The sequence below is a fragment of the Heloderma suspectum genome, chromosome 5, assembly GCF_057233095.1.
Source record: "Heloderma suspectum isolate Gila_16-S chromosome 5, 16-S_ref, whole genome shotgun sequence".
Taxonomy (NCBI): Eukaryota; Metazoa; Chordata; class Lepidosauria; order Squamata; family Helodermatidae; genus Heloderma; species Heloderma suspectum.
Window position 1 is genome coordinate 175933091 of NC_139462.1, and position 14963 is coordinate 175948053.

At 45.7% G+C, this 14963-nt stretch overlaps 1 protein-coding gene across 2 annotated transcripts in view; it reads left to right on the forward strand.

The window, feature by feature from the left end:
- The first annotated feature begins 2797 nt into the window (after positions 1-2797).
- RFTN1 (raftlin, lipid raft linker 1) overlaps positions 2798-14963 on the forward strand; it is a 127533-nt gene continuing 115367 nt past the window's right edge. For both annotated transcript variants that reach the window (XM_084858422.1, XM_084858421.1), the window contains exon 1: positions 2798-3023. The gene's annotated coding sequence lies outside the window, so the exon portion shown is untranslated. The remainder of the gene's footprint in view (positions 3024-14963) is intronic.

Below are 14963 nucleotides of genomic sequence, written 5' to 3' on the forward strand. Positions count from 1 at the left end.
AGGGAGGAAACGTGGAGGCAGTGACAGACTTTGTCTTTCTAGGTGCAAAGATTAGTGCAGACGCTGACTGAAGCCAGGAAATCAGAAGATGTTTACTTCTTGGGAGGACAGCAATGACAAATCTTGATAAAATAGTTAAGAGCAGAGAAATCACACTAACAACAAAGGTCCACATAGTTAAAGCAATGGTATTTCCTGTAGTAGCCTATGGCTGCGAGAGCTGGACCATAAGGAAGGCTGAGCGAAGGAAGATAGATGCTTTTGAACTGTGGTGCTGGAGGAAAATTCTGAGAGTGCCTTGGACTGCAAGAAGATCAAACCTGTCTGTACTGCAGGAAATAAAGCCAGACTGCTCACTTGAGGGAATGATATTAAAGGCAAAACTGAAGTACTTTGGCCACATAATGAGAAGACAGGATACCCCAGAGAAGATGCTGATGCTAGGGAAAGTGGAAGGCAAAAGGAAGAGGGGCCGACCAAGGGCAAGATGGATGGATGATATTCTGGAGGTGACGGACTTGAGCTTGGGGGAGCTGGGGGTGGCGACGGCTGACAGGAAGCTCTGGCGTGGGCTGGTCCATGAAGTCACAAAGAGTCGGAAGCGACTGAACGAATAAACAACAGTATACTTTTATCTGTAAAATGGGCAAATGTCTACCAATTTTACGTATATGCATGTTACATGTTTTGTGACTTAATGTGTACTCTGTGAATGAGATCAGGTACTTAACGTTATTGGCTCTGTGCATATTTCTAGTCTGGAGGATGGTAGACTGATAGCGGTGACCTCTGATCATCTGTGGGGAGTGGACGGGCTACCTTCTTCCGTTAGAATTCCACCCCTGACTTGCACCTGCCTGCCTACTTGAAGCAAAAGACTGACAGTGGTAGGCAGGCAGAAGTTACCTGTCGCAGGATGAAACAGTAGGCTTATTATCCCTGCTGCTGTACATTACTAGGCCTGCAATCTTATACGTATTTGAACTAAGTGGGGCTTACTTCTGAGTAGACATGCAGGATTGCGCTACAAGTTCTGCAAGGGCATATTAAGGTCACCAATGACATTAAAGTCTTTTCTACATGAGGCATTTATCGTGCGCTTGTCATTCCCTACTCACAGTTGTTGAGGAGTTATTTAGATGACATTGTGGCCCTCCAGTTTCACTTCTGTGTCTAATGAGCACTTTCAGCGAGTTTTTTTTAGAACAGGGTAAATGTGGCATTTAATTGTGAAAGTGAAAGAAACTCCTTTTTCACTTGTGCATTTGCACTATTCTGCTATAGTGCAGTGCTGCCTAGAGGTTATAGGCTTTTCTTCACGAGGCATTTATTGTGCATTCGTCATTCCCTACTCACTTTTTTTATGGGTTCTTAAGATGACAACATGACCTTGCAGTTTCACTTCTGTGAGCACTTTCCCCGAGGGGCATTTTCGGCATTTGTTAAAGCGAAAGAAACTGGGATTTCCTTCCCCTTGGGTATTTGCTTTGTCACAGTGCCACCTAGAGGTTATGTAGCGGAAAATCAGGAAAACAAACACTCTTCATCGTGCTCAGTCTCAATTCTGGACAAAAGCGGAAGTAGATACAGCCATTAACAGCCTTGTGTAGAAAAGCCGTGTGTAGAAACGCTCCAAGTCTGCTCCCTCTTCAAACCCATCCTGAAGATCACTTTAGATCGGGGTGGAGACTGTGTGACTTTTCCACATGTTGTTGGATTGTAACAACCTAGCCAGCATAGCCAGTTGTGAAGGATGAACTCCAGCAACAGGGCCACACTTTTCCCATCCCTGCTTTAGATGCACAGGCGCCACAGCAACCTTCCTGAACCTGGTGCCCTCCATCCTCAGGTGCCCAAGGGGTGCTGGGAGTTGTTGTCCAACATATCTGGAGGGCACCAGGCTTGGGAAGGCTGCACTATCGCATGCCCCCCTCAGTCTAAAGCGTTGTGCTTGAAATACACCATCTCTATATTCGGGGGAAATGGGGCAGTGACCCCGCTGCCTGCCGCCCACCCACTTGCGGCAGAGATTTCCCCCCACGACCAGGCACATTTGCTCCACTACTTCTAAGCGCCTGCCACATGCGGCCTCCTGTAGTCGTCCGGCAATCTCAGTACAATACTGAGCATCTGCCCTGGCCTCGGCCCCACCGGGCACCATGCGCCGCTGCTGTCGCGCACGTGTTCGCGGTCCTCCTTTTATCCTCGACAGGTGGGGCTGTTGTGTGAGCAAACCCAGAGAGACAGAAGGCAGAGGAGGGTGGCGACGGGGGAGGGAAGGCCCGTGAAGCGCGGCGCCCCGCACCGCGCGAAGTGCCGCGGCACTGAACCGAAGACCGTCGCTCGCCACCCCGCATACCCACGCGCGTGCAGCTAGAACGAGCCGCAGCCCACGAGGGCTCCTCGGTGGGCCGAAGGAAACGCATCCATAGGATTGCTCGGACGAGTCTGGAGCACTGAGCAGCCTGTCAGTCACTCACTCACTCACTCACCCTGGCAGAAGTCCCGGGCTCTGGGCGGGGACGCCGCTAGGCAGGCATGCCTAAGGGAGAGCCCCGGCCTCGACAACAGCCGCTCTCCGGGCGCGGAGAGGGCGTCGTCGCTCAGCCGAAAAGCAGCCTCCGTCGGCGTTCCCCAGCCAGCCCGCCAGCCCGCCAGCAGGCTCGCTTCGAGGGGAGGAGGAGGAAGAGGTGCCGCGGTTCTCCCGGGCTCGGCGAGTAGCGGCGCTCGCCGCTCCCCCTGAGACGAGGCGCCTCCCACCAGCCCCGCTTATTAGGCGCTACCTCCTCCAGCCGCCGCTCCAGCGCCGCCGAGTCCGCCGCTCGATTCCCCGAGGGGGCGGCGAGGGAGAGGAAACTTTCCGCGCTGCCATGAACCGCGCGGGGCGCGGCCGCTCGGCGGGGCCCCTGCCCCGGCTGTGACGAGGAGCTGCAGCGGCGGGGGGCAACGCAGCGCCGGCCCGAGAAGGGAGAAGCGAGCCCCTGCTGGGGGAGGGGAAAGCAACCGCCGAGGCAGCCCCTCAGGTAGGGAAGCGGGGACCGTGTGGCGCGCCTGGGAGGGGCCGCCATAGCGGGCGCGGCGGGTTGCGCGGCGAGCGGCTCGCTTTCCGCGCTCCTGGCGCCTGGGCTGGCGTGGAGCGCCTCGCCAAACTTCACCGTTCGGCGGGAGAGGAAAGCGTGCCGGGCACGTCCGCGTTCTCGTCCTGCGCCTCAGCGCCCCCGCGGCCGGTTACAGGTGTGAGGGCTTCTTTTTTCCAGCAGCGCGGTGGGCGACCCGTTGTGGAGAAGCAGAAAAACAACTGGCTGAAACGCTGGTCTCTCCTCGAGCTATTTTGGCAACGTTGCCGAGAGTTTCAGTAGAGCCGAGGATTCCACCCTTCGGTTTTGGAACCCGAAGTCGAACCATATGTATATGTGTGTGTGTGTGCCTGAACGAGTGGAGGCAGAAACCACGAGAGGTGCTCAGATCGCCCGGAGGATGCGTGCGCTGGCCCTGGCCACCTTTGCAGAGCCCCTCGTTCAGGCAAGAAGGAGCCTCTGTCGCTTAAGACTGATAGCAGCCCCTGCCGCTTTCCTGTCATTATTAAAAAATCTGGAGGAGGTTAACAGAGGGGGGTTGGAGAGCTTGTGTTTTGTCTGTATTCTTGCATTTCTCCTGGAAGTTTCTGAGAAGGATCCTTTCTGAACCTCTTCCTGTCAGTATAAACTAAAACTGTAGGAGACAGCAAGAGAATAACAGGAAAGGAAACAAGGGCTTTTATATCCTCTATATAAGCTGCTCGATGCTGCCCACATGCCACATCCCATGCTCAGTTACATTACTGCCTGAAGAAAGCCTGTGCTGAACAGTTGGGGAGAGAAAATGCCATTAGTAAATATAAAAATGTACGCATTTACATCAGGACTGTGACAGTGTGTGCTTAATGTTTCCCTCCCACTGACCTTAATCTATTGCCACTGGCAACTTGCTGTAAAGATGTTATACTTCCCCAGTGGGAGGTATAGCTGAAAGGACAGGCAGAAATACTGGGCAGAAACCGTCTCTCACTATTACTTGGTGTCATACATGTGAAAGTTTCTCATAAATCACAATGAGACAGTGAAATCCATGTTCTGTTTTTATGCTTTTTTGTAGAAGGTTGACCGAAAGTGTGCTGGACTTATCAGGTGGTGCTAGGATGGGAATATCTTTATCCATACATCATACATTTCTACAATAAGGAAAAAAAAATCTGAACTTTTTGGCTCCAAAACTGAAACTGTCAATCAACCCATGTTGGCTGAAACCAATGGGTATCTTTTAGTCTTTCTAGAATCTGCTGTGAGAGCCATCAACAGATGAGCTTTCAGTGATCTACTGTTGTTGATTTGATCTAAGACGTTAAAGCCAATATTTTCCATTTAGTTTCCTTGTTTATAAATGTTTAACCAGACTTGAACATTTCTTCAAATACACAGTAGGCTAGGTAGTATCAACACAGTGTGTCTGTGGGCATTTAAGTGTGATGTTCTTAGTTTAGTATACAACTGGGTAATGGTGGTTCCCAACCTTTTTTGGGTCAGTGGGCACATCTGGAATTTTGAGAAAGTTATGGGCACTGATAAAATGGCTGCCATAGGCAGGGTTTGCCAATTTATAAAATGTCTCCCATAGCTGGTCACAAAATGTTTATTTCCCAGAAGACAAACTGGTGAGACTAAATGAAAAGTAACTTGCCTAAAAACTTAAGTACAAGGCAGAGGTGGACTCTGAACTCTAAAACACAAAGCTACTCTTGAATCAAAGTGAAGATGGTATTGGAGGGCAGCACTTTGGTTTAGAGTAAGCCTGATTCCCAGTTCAAAAAACTGAATTAAAAAATTGTAACATAAACATTAGGACAGGCAGGGAGCCTAGTGAATGCCAAGAGAAGTGTCTATGGGCACATTGGTGTCTGTGGGCATCATGTTGGAGACCCCAGGGATAGAACTTTGTATGTGACTTACTTAAGAGCTTGCAGGTTTGTACCAGGCCAGTCTATACTTCTTTGAAAGATGCACAGTAAAAAAACCTATCTGTTTAATGTCAAAGTCAAAACCACCTAAAGCTAAAGGATGTTGTGGTTGTACCACATGAATTTCTAATTTACGTCACAATGAATTAGGTAAGTCCCTAAGACATAGCAGCGCTTTTGTCTAGCAGTTTCATGCGAAACTATTTTTTTGTTTAGTGTTTTCAGGATACAGTGCTTTCAGTCTACATCAGATGTGGAATTGTAAACATACTCATTTGGCCTGATATAAGAAGCTTCCACTATAAGCACCAGCAGGTAGTTACTGCCCTAAAGAACAAACAGCCCTTTTCTCTGGTTTTGAGCTACTGATCGTGCTAGGTATATATCTGATAAGTAGAGTGGTTTAAAAAAGAACCTGTTGGCCACTGGCCTTGGGGTGCCTCAAGATTTTATCTTGGTGCTGATGCTTTTAAGCATCAATCTGAAACTGTTGGGAGGTCATCTGGATATTTGCGCTGCGATGTCATTAGTATGCCGGTGACACACAGCTCTCCTTCTCATTTCTAGGGAAGCAGCAGAAGTTCTGAACAGGTGTCTGGAGGCAGTTTTGGGATGGGTGAGGGAAAACAAGCTGCAACTTAATCCAGACAAGATAGGGGTCCTCTATAAACCCTCTTATCTGGATAGAGATATGCAGTGTGTCTTAGACAAGGTTGAATCATAGAATCATAGAATAGTAGGGTTGGAAGGGGCCTACAAGGCCATCTTGCACTCTCGCTGAAGAAGTTTGGAAGTGTTTCTGGATGTGATGCTTTCAGTGGAGGCACTGGTGATATTTTACCATTTTCAGCTAGTCTGGCACTGCAGCCCTATCCGAAGAAAGCAGTCCTTGCTATAATTATACATGCTGTGGTTATAGCCAGGCTGGATTGCTGTAATACGCTCTCTATTACACCAATCCTGTACCAGTTATTCTGGCTATTTGTTTCCAGGCCCAATTCAAAGTGCTGGTTTTGGCTTTTAAAAACGTAATAGGTTGGGATCAGGCTAGATGAAAGGTATCTACATCCATACAACCCTGCCCAGGCTTTATGATCAGCTGTTAAGGCCTTGCTCACTGGATTACTGATGAGAGATGTTGGGTTGATGGCTACCAGCAACAGGGTCTTTTTTGTGGTGGCCTCAATGCTATGGAACTCTCTCCCTCGAGAAATGTGTTGGATCTCATCCTTGAAAAAAATTAAAGAAAAAGTTAAGAACATTTTTTCAGTCCACTTTTTGCTAATTGCTTTATTCAGTTGCTTTTCTTCCGTTTGTGTATTGTTGTTTTAATTGGATAATTATACATTACGGTTATTTATGTTTGTATGAAATTTTGTATGCTGGCTTGGGAGGGCAGTTATTCCTTGAAAGGTAGTTTATAAACTGTTAATAAATAAATAAAATAAAGAGGACTGTATTATATATGAGAAATCCAGTTATTAATATATGACTGAGTTAAGGAACAGCTGGAAGAAACATCTTCTGCTTAATACTTTGTCAGGTTGGTTTTTTTCTCCCAAACGTCTTTAATTTCAGTGGGTACATGGATAGCATTTATTTTAAGTGATGTTCCCCCCTTCCCATTATCTTGTCTGGCTCTATTCCTACTAGGCTACCGAACTTAGCACTGAATTGCATAAAAGTTTAATTCTGCTTTGGTTCTGATAGGAAGGAATCATAGAAGCATAGAATAGTAGGGTTGGAAGGGGTCTACAAGGCCATCGAGTCCAACCCCCTGCTCAGTGCAGGAATCCAGGTCAGAGCATCCCTGACAAGTGGCTGTCCAGCCTCGTCTTGAATGCCTCCAGTGTGGGCATTCAAGACGAATGCCCACAACCTCCCTAAGTAATTGGTTCCATTGTCGTATTGCTCTAACACTGTTGTATTGCTCTAACAGTTTTCTGCCCAGTGCTCCAGCCTATTGAGATCACTTTACATTTTGTTTCTGTCTTCCAAAGTATTAGCTATCCCGCCCAATTTGGTGTCATCTGCAAATCTGATCAGCATTCCCTGCACCTCTTCCTCCAAGTCATTAATAAAAATGTTGAAGAGCACTGGGCCCAGGACTGGGCCCTGCGGTACCCCACTCGTTACCTCTCCCCAGTTTGAGAAGATCCCATTGATAAGCGCTCTTTGGGTCCGATTCTGTAGCTAACTGTGGATCCACCGGATCGTTGTTTCATCTAGCCCACTTTGAGCTAGTTTGCTCATCAGGATATCATGGGGCATTTTGTTGAAAGCTTTGCTGAAGTTGAGGTATATTATGTCTACAGCATTCCCACAGTCCACAAGGGAGGTTACTTGATCAAAAAATGAGATCAGATTCGTCTGGCAGGATTTGTTCTTGACAAATCCATGTTGGCTTCGAGTAATCACTGCCTTGTTTTCAAGGTGCTTCCAGATGGATTGCTTTATGATCTGCTCCAGAATTTTCCCAGGGAGTGATGTCAGACTGACTGGTCTGTAGTTCCCAGGTTCCTCCTTTTTACCCTTTTTGAAGACAGGGACAACATTAGCCCTCCTCCAGTCATCTGGCACTTCACCCATACTCCATGATTTCTCAAAGAGAATAGACAGTGGTTCTGAGAGTTCTTCTGCCAGTTCCTTTATTACTCTAGGATGCAGTTCATCTGGCCCTGGAGATTTGAACTCACTGAAAGTAATGAGGTGTTCCTTGACCATATGCCTATCGATCTCAAGCTGCAATCCTGCCCCTTCAGCCTGTACTTTGCCTTTGCCAGGGGGGTCATAGACCCTCTTTTGGGAGAAGACTAAGCCAAAGTAGGAATTGAGCACTTCTGCCTTTTCTTTGTCCTCTGTTATCATTTTGTCATCCTTATTTATTAGCTGAACCACCATTTCTTCCTCTGTCTTTTACTATGCAATGTAGCTGAAGAAAGCCTTTTTGTTGCTTTTAGCATCCCTCGCTAACCTCAGCTCGTTCTCAGCTTTAGCCTTCCTGATGCCATCCCTGCACTTCTGTTCTACCTGCCTGTACTCTTTCTTTGTTGCTTGGCCTTCCTTCCACTTCCTATATTTGTGTTTTTTGTTTTCAGGTAATCTCTAAGCTTTTTGTGAAGCCACTTTGGCTTCTGCTGTTGTCTTCCACCTTTGCTTCTTGCTGGAATTGTTTGTAATTGTGCCTTGAGAATTTCCTTTTTTAAAAGCTCCCACACATCTTGGACTCCTTTTCTCGTTAGCGTCGCTTGCCATGGGACCTTACTTATCATTGTTCTGAGTTTATTAAAATCAGCTTTCCTAAAATCCAGGGTACGCGTTTGACTACACTCAGCTTGTGCTTCCCTTAGAACCAAGAACTCAAGTATACCATGGTCGCTTTCCCTCAGAGTTCCTGTAACTGCTACTTTATCCACTAAGTCATCCCTGTTGATTAGGATCAAGTCTAGGATAGCCAATCCTCTAGTTCCTTCTTCTACTTTCTGTAGGAGGAAGTTATCCACCACACAAGTCAGGAATTTCCTGGAGGGGCCATGTTTTGCAGAATTTGTCTCCCAACAAATATCGGGGAAATTGAAGTCCCCCCATTACTACTGCATCATGCTTCCTTGAAACATTGGCTATTTGCTTTTCAAAAGTTTCATCCTCGTCTTCTCCTTGATTGGGTGGCCGGTAGTAGACTCCTGCCACCAGGTTCCTTTTATTCTTTGCTCCATTTATTTTGATCCAGATGCTCTCAATGGGGCTATGAAGCTCATTCTCCTGTATTTTTGTGCAGAGATATTTATTTTTCACATACAGTGCAACTCTACCTCCCTTTCTGTTCCTCCTGTTCTTTTTGAACAAGTTATATCCTTCAATTGCATTATTGCAGTCATGAGAGTCATCCCACCAAGTTTCAGTTACACCTATCAAGTCATAATTTCCCTCTTGTATTAAGAGTTCAAGTTCGTTCTGTTTGTTTCCCATACTCTGGGCATTAGTATATAGACATCGAAGACCATGTGCTTCATAGTCTGGCTTTCTTCCTACATGTGTCTGAAGACTATTATGGGGCGCTATTAGAGCTGTTCTCTCTGTTGCAGTGCATGAGCCTTCGTCCATTGTTACCCCCAATTTTACATCTCCCTTCCCCGAAGGATTCAGTTTAAAGCCCTCCTGATGAAGTTCTTCATACTGTGGCCAACCACATTCTTCCCACCCTTTGCGACGTACAACCCATCCCTTGCCAACAGCCCATCTTCCAGGAAGTATAGGCCGTGGCCCCAGAATCCAAATCTCTCACACTGGCACCACCTTTGTAGCCAGTCATTCACCCAGAGTATTTTTCTTTCCCTTTCTATCCCTCTTCTGACTACTGGAAGGATGGATGAGAAAACTGTCTGTGCCCCAAAATTCTTGAGTTTCCTTCCCAGAGCTTCAAAGTCTGATGTGATTTCTTTGTAGCTCCACTTGGTGGTATCATTTGTTCCCACATGGATGAGAAGAAAGGGATACCTGTCAGTGGGCTTTATGAGTGCAGGCAACCTTTCAGTCATGTCTCTAATCCGTCCTCCTGGGAGACAACATGCCTGGCAAGTCCACAGGTCTTCGTGACATACTTGGGTCTCAATCCCACGCAGCAAGGCGTCTCCCACTACTACTACTCTTCTTCTTGTTGTAGGCCTGGGTTTCATCACCTCTGTTTGACTGACCTTCAGCCTCTTGCTCACTCTCATGCAGGTTCCCCTATAATTCTTCCTCTGCAGGCTGTCCTCCAGTCTCATCTTCAAGTACTTGGAATCGGTTCCACAGCCCCACTGCTTCTACTGGTGCAGAGTGGCGTCTAGTTCTTCTCCTAACTGTCACCCTTTTCCAAGGAGTATCCTGTACAGCATTTTTCCTCACCTCAGCATTTCCCACTTCTGCCTCAGCTTGCTGTTGCTCTTCAAGCTTCTGGTCTTCACTTTGCTGATGTAGTTCCACTGTTCTGTCCAGGAACTCTTCGTGTTCTCTTATTCCCCGGAGGGTCGACAGTCGCCACTCCAGTCCTCTTACTTTTTCTTCTAGCAGCGTGATCAACTTGCACTTGTTGCAGGTGTAGGCCGTATTGTTCTCAGGCAAGAAGACAAACCTGCACAAACCTTGCAGGTCACCACCACTGGAGAGTCTAGTCCTTCCATAGCCTCTTTTCCCTTTTTGTGTCTAGCTTTCTGATTGTTCTAGACTAGCCTGTGCCTGCTCCTCTACTCACTAGAGGTTAAAAGTAGAGTTCCACTGGTGTGGAAGTGTGTTACAAGAAAAATAATTTGTAAAAATGTTTGGGGCCTCCCCCTTGACCTCCCCTGGCCAACTCCTGTTTGCTCCCCCTGTTTGCTCGCTCTGGTTTCTCGCTCTCTGCGAGCTTGCTTGCTTCTGTAGTCCCTGGACTAGCTGGAGCAGCTTCCTCTGCTCTGCTCTGCTGAGCTGGGAGGCGGGAAACAGACTAAGGAATCCTCCTTATGTGGGGAGGGGGCTACAAGTTGTCTCTTGTATGGGTGACTGGAGTTGTTTGCTCTGTGTGGATTGCAGAAAGAAAGGCTGTTAATGGACTGCATTGTCTTAGGAAGGCTGCTTCAAGCAAAAATGCATGATGTAGATTCCATGCAGACCAGTATGGATTGATAGCACTACTTCTAATAATTTTTAGAGGGGCAGCTGTCTTAGTCTGTAGCAGCAAAAACAATAAAGAGTCCTCTAACACCTTAAAGACTAACAATTTATTCTGACATAAGCTGTTGTGCACACGGTCACTTCATTAGATGCATCTCTAGCACCAAACTGAAGTGGTGAGTGCTGTCAGAAATTGAGCCAAAACAGGCCCACTGAGAAACAAGAAGATGGTATTGGCATGCTTGGGAACCTCAAAGTTTGTAGAAGTACAAACCATCTTTGAAACCCCAAAACGTCCCAGTGAGGACTGTGCATGTTCAGTAGCCACAGAAATTTGACTGTTGGAATGGAAAAATGAAGGGGAGGGGTGTGTGGATTGGAGAAGGGCATGGCTATCTAGATGAAACCCTGAAACCCCCTATTAGGAGGTGAGCATACATTGCAACATTACATTGCAAGTCCCATTTGTTCTTTATCGTTTGAAAGTTTCTTAATTATTAGATATGATCCTGATAAGGGTATAACATTTTTTTCCCAAGCCATATTCCATCTGTCTTGAAGTAATGTCTGCATTATATCAGCACATTTCTGTTTCCCAGATTAGAAGGAGGTTATGCATTCATGGGGCAGCAATGATGTTTGGCCCTGTAGTGTGATAACTTACTAAATGTGTGAATAAGAATGCTTTCAGGTGCATGTGAATGTCTGTCGGGAAAATGGAGATGATAGTGCATTTCCTCACACAGCAGTGCATTGCATCCCTTTCAGAACCAGGAGGTGTCCTGGCTCTTGATGCTCTCAGCACATTGCAATCTTCTGAAAAATGGAATCTGAATAGGACTCCCCCTTGAGTGCATGTGTGATGCTCTTAGATTGGCTAGAGGGCTGCTGTTAAATGATGTAAGACAACATTGATTCTTTCCTCGGAGTCAGCATGGTAACTCTACAGCACTTTCTAATCCTGTCTGGGGCAACAAATTGAACTAGATCTTTCTGCAGGGCAATCAAGCCAGATTAAAAAAAAAAAAAAGAAGAACCTCTCAAGAATTTATTTTAGTTAAGATTTAATTATGCTGCAATATGAAATCTGTAGTTGAAAAATCCAACAAAAGGTCCCATTTATCTTTTAAGTATTCAGAATTTGTATAACATATTAAAGGCTGCAACACTGCATACATTTTTAGGCTGTTTAAATCCTCTTGGAGTCAATGCAGTGCATTAAGGACAGGATTGCAGTCCTGCCCTAAGAATATTTACCAATAAGTGTTTACAATATAGTTGAGGGGGGGATGCTCTGTGTTCTTATTTCCTCAAACCCTTTAAAAATGTTATAAATGAAGTAGTGTTGAGATTCCTAATCTCCGTAAAATGTGTGTGCAAGATCTGGGACAGTTTTATTACATTTGCCTTTTACTACTTAGTAGTTTCGGATCTATTAGCACCAGCTTTTTATATTGGTGTATAAGCTCTAAAATGTGCTACTGCTACACAGTCCCATTGGTCACAGATGTGACTACATTTGCTAATATCTCAAAAGTTATTTTAAGTTCTGCCACTACAATTGTTTTGGGGATGGCTAATTTGATCTCAAATTTAAAACATCAGGAAAGGATTGTTTTGTTTTTTACCCTTGGTGTTTTCCTCTCCCCATCCTGACATGCAAGGGAGAACAATGTAGTTCTGAGTATTTGTACATGTGTGTACTGCAAACCATCATTAAATAATCAATTGTAAAGGTAAAGTAAGAAAATACTGTACAGCAACTCTGCAGCTGCTAATGTGATAAGTAGGGAATAGAACAGAATAGTTCTATCACTCAAATATTCCAGATGACTTTAGAAATACCAGTAAATCTGTTACATATATAATTGATACAGCATTACAATACTGCAACGTCACTGTAGTACTGCAACGTCCAGCATTCTGTTCACAGTGGCCAACCAGCTGTCCATGGGAAACCCACAAGGAAGACATGAGTGCAGCAGCACTCTCCTGCCTATGCTCCCCAGCAACTGATGCACACAGGCATACTGCCTCTGAAACTGGAGGCAGTACATAGCCATCAGGACTAGTAGCCTTCTGTAGCCTTATCCTCCATGAATTTGTCTAGTCTCCTTTTAAAATCATCCAAATTGGTGGCCATCACTACATCTTATGGAAGTGAAGTCCATAGTTTAACTATGCACTGTATGAAGAAGTATTTCCTTTTATCTGTCCACAGGGCTTGTATTATGAGAGAGGGAGAAAAATGTTGCCCTTTCCATTTTTTCCACACCATGCATAATTTTGTACACCTCTGTCATGTCCTCAGTGCAGTTCCTGTGTTAATGTGGTGGTGGAGATGAGTCACTGGCAGTGCCAGCCCCAGATATTTTGCTCCCTATGGCAGGAGAGCCAGTGGCGCTCCATATACCCCATACAAGCCAAGATGCATAGTTCCCAAGGCCAAGTTGTTTTGACACCTGAGGCAGAAAATCCCACAAGTGCTTCTCCACCACCCTGACAGTAAAAATAGAATAATAAAAAAATTAAACAACTAACCATTTGCTGCCCCTTCATGACACCGGGGCCAGCTGCCTCACTATGTCCAGTGATAGGGCTGGCCCTGGTCACTGGGTTAAATATGTTGACAGAATTTTTGCAAATGTTCCTCATGCTTTATTTGTGGAGGGCCACAGAATGTTAGTGCCATATTGTTCAATATGTCTTTCCGTATAACTGTGAATAAGTGAGGCTTAATTTAGATATGCACTGTTTTACTCTACTTCCTAAGCCCCAACTCAGGTACTTGCTTAATTGGTTGAACAGAAGGTCATATGTAATATTTTACGTTTTCCAGAAGTTGAAAACCATAACCTGAACTCTGTATTTTTGCTTCCTTACACTCACAGAAAGTATCTAAAATTTTAATAGCTCACTGTCAGGCCAGAAAATGGATTTGAGTCTGGAACTGCCAAAGCTTGGAGATAGATGCAGATGAGACAAACTTTAAGGAAATACTCGGAGTTCTTTCATATCCATCATTGCCATTGCTCCTTTTAAGTCCGCTATCTTGAGGCCTATTAATCAGTGCTGGCTTCAGGTTTTTGAGGGCCCTTGGGCAAGACACCCACAGTGGGCCCTCTCCCTCAGTGAGTCTGCCTTCTCACTACCATTGTCATTAGCTACTATTGCTCCTCAACCTCTTATACTACCTCTTGCTTGCTGGTCAGGCAGAGAGCCAGTGAGCAAGTAGGCAATGACATCTGCTGCTCCTCCTTCTCACCACCACTGTTGCCTGGGCCAGAGCGAGAGGCAGGTGAACTAGCAGGTTGCAGTGGTGAAGAGGAGGGGTAACTTCAGGGGGCTCTTGTCAGCGGGTTGTGGCCCTCAGCTGTTACCCAACCATGCCTACCCTTGACGCCATTCTGCCATTAATGTTATATCAGCCTGCTCTCTTCACAATGTAACTGCTTGTTCAAATTGTCTGCATGGTTGACAAGTGTAACATGAAACCAATAATGAAACCAATAATAATGAAACCAGTGGGATCACAAATCTGATTTTATGAGCAGGGACTTCCATATTGTAGAATCACCACCTCATGGAAGCTCATGTGATACTGCTTTTGCAAGTAGTATGGCATGAGCAGTTAGATGTGCAAAAGAATCTATAGAGACATGCATGAACCAGCACTCAGTGGCATGGAGAAGGGGGAAGTACTTTGGAGACATGGGAGAGTCACACAAGAGCAAACTCTCAATTCTCAGCCAGATATGCTAAGCAGTATCATGTGAGGAAGTCATGAGAATATTCATCCTGTTTTGGTCAATGTTGCTCAATCTGGGTATTTTTAAAAATTTCTACCACAGTTAACCAGAACAACAAATTCTGATATGAAACACAGGTGTCAGAGGGCTGTGTTGCTATTGCTGACTGGGACTAGAGTGAATATATACAATAGGGATGTGGTGGTTGTTTAAAATATTTTCAGATGGTGGGCCATTTGCTATTTCTCTTACTTACAAGGCAGTATGCTATCTCAGGCCTTTCTTGAATGAGTTTGGAGATGACATAAAGCAGAGGGGCAGAACCTCAGGCTGGGAGCCAAATCTGGCCCACCTAGAGTCCTTTTCCAGCTCTCCGTAGTTCCCCAAATGGCAACGCCCCATTTCCCTGGGCCCACACCTTTCCTCTTAATACTATTCGTTTGGTGGTTTTCAGGCTTTTTCACAGTTTTTAACCCATTCTTTAAACTGCTTCTCCTAAAGTTTCGGTACTGGCAGTAAGAAGCTTTAAGCTAAAATATGCTGGTATTTTTGCCCCTTCCCCTTCTGCTTTTGGCCCCACCCACCACTGG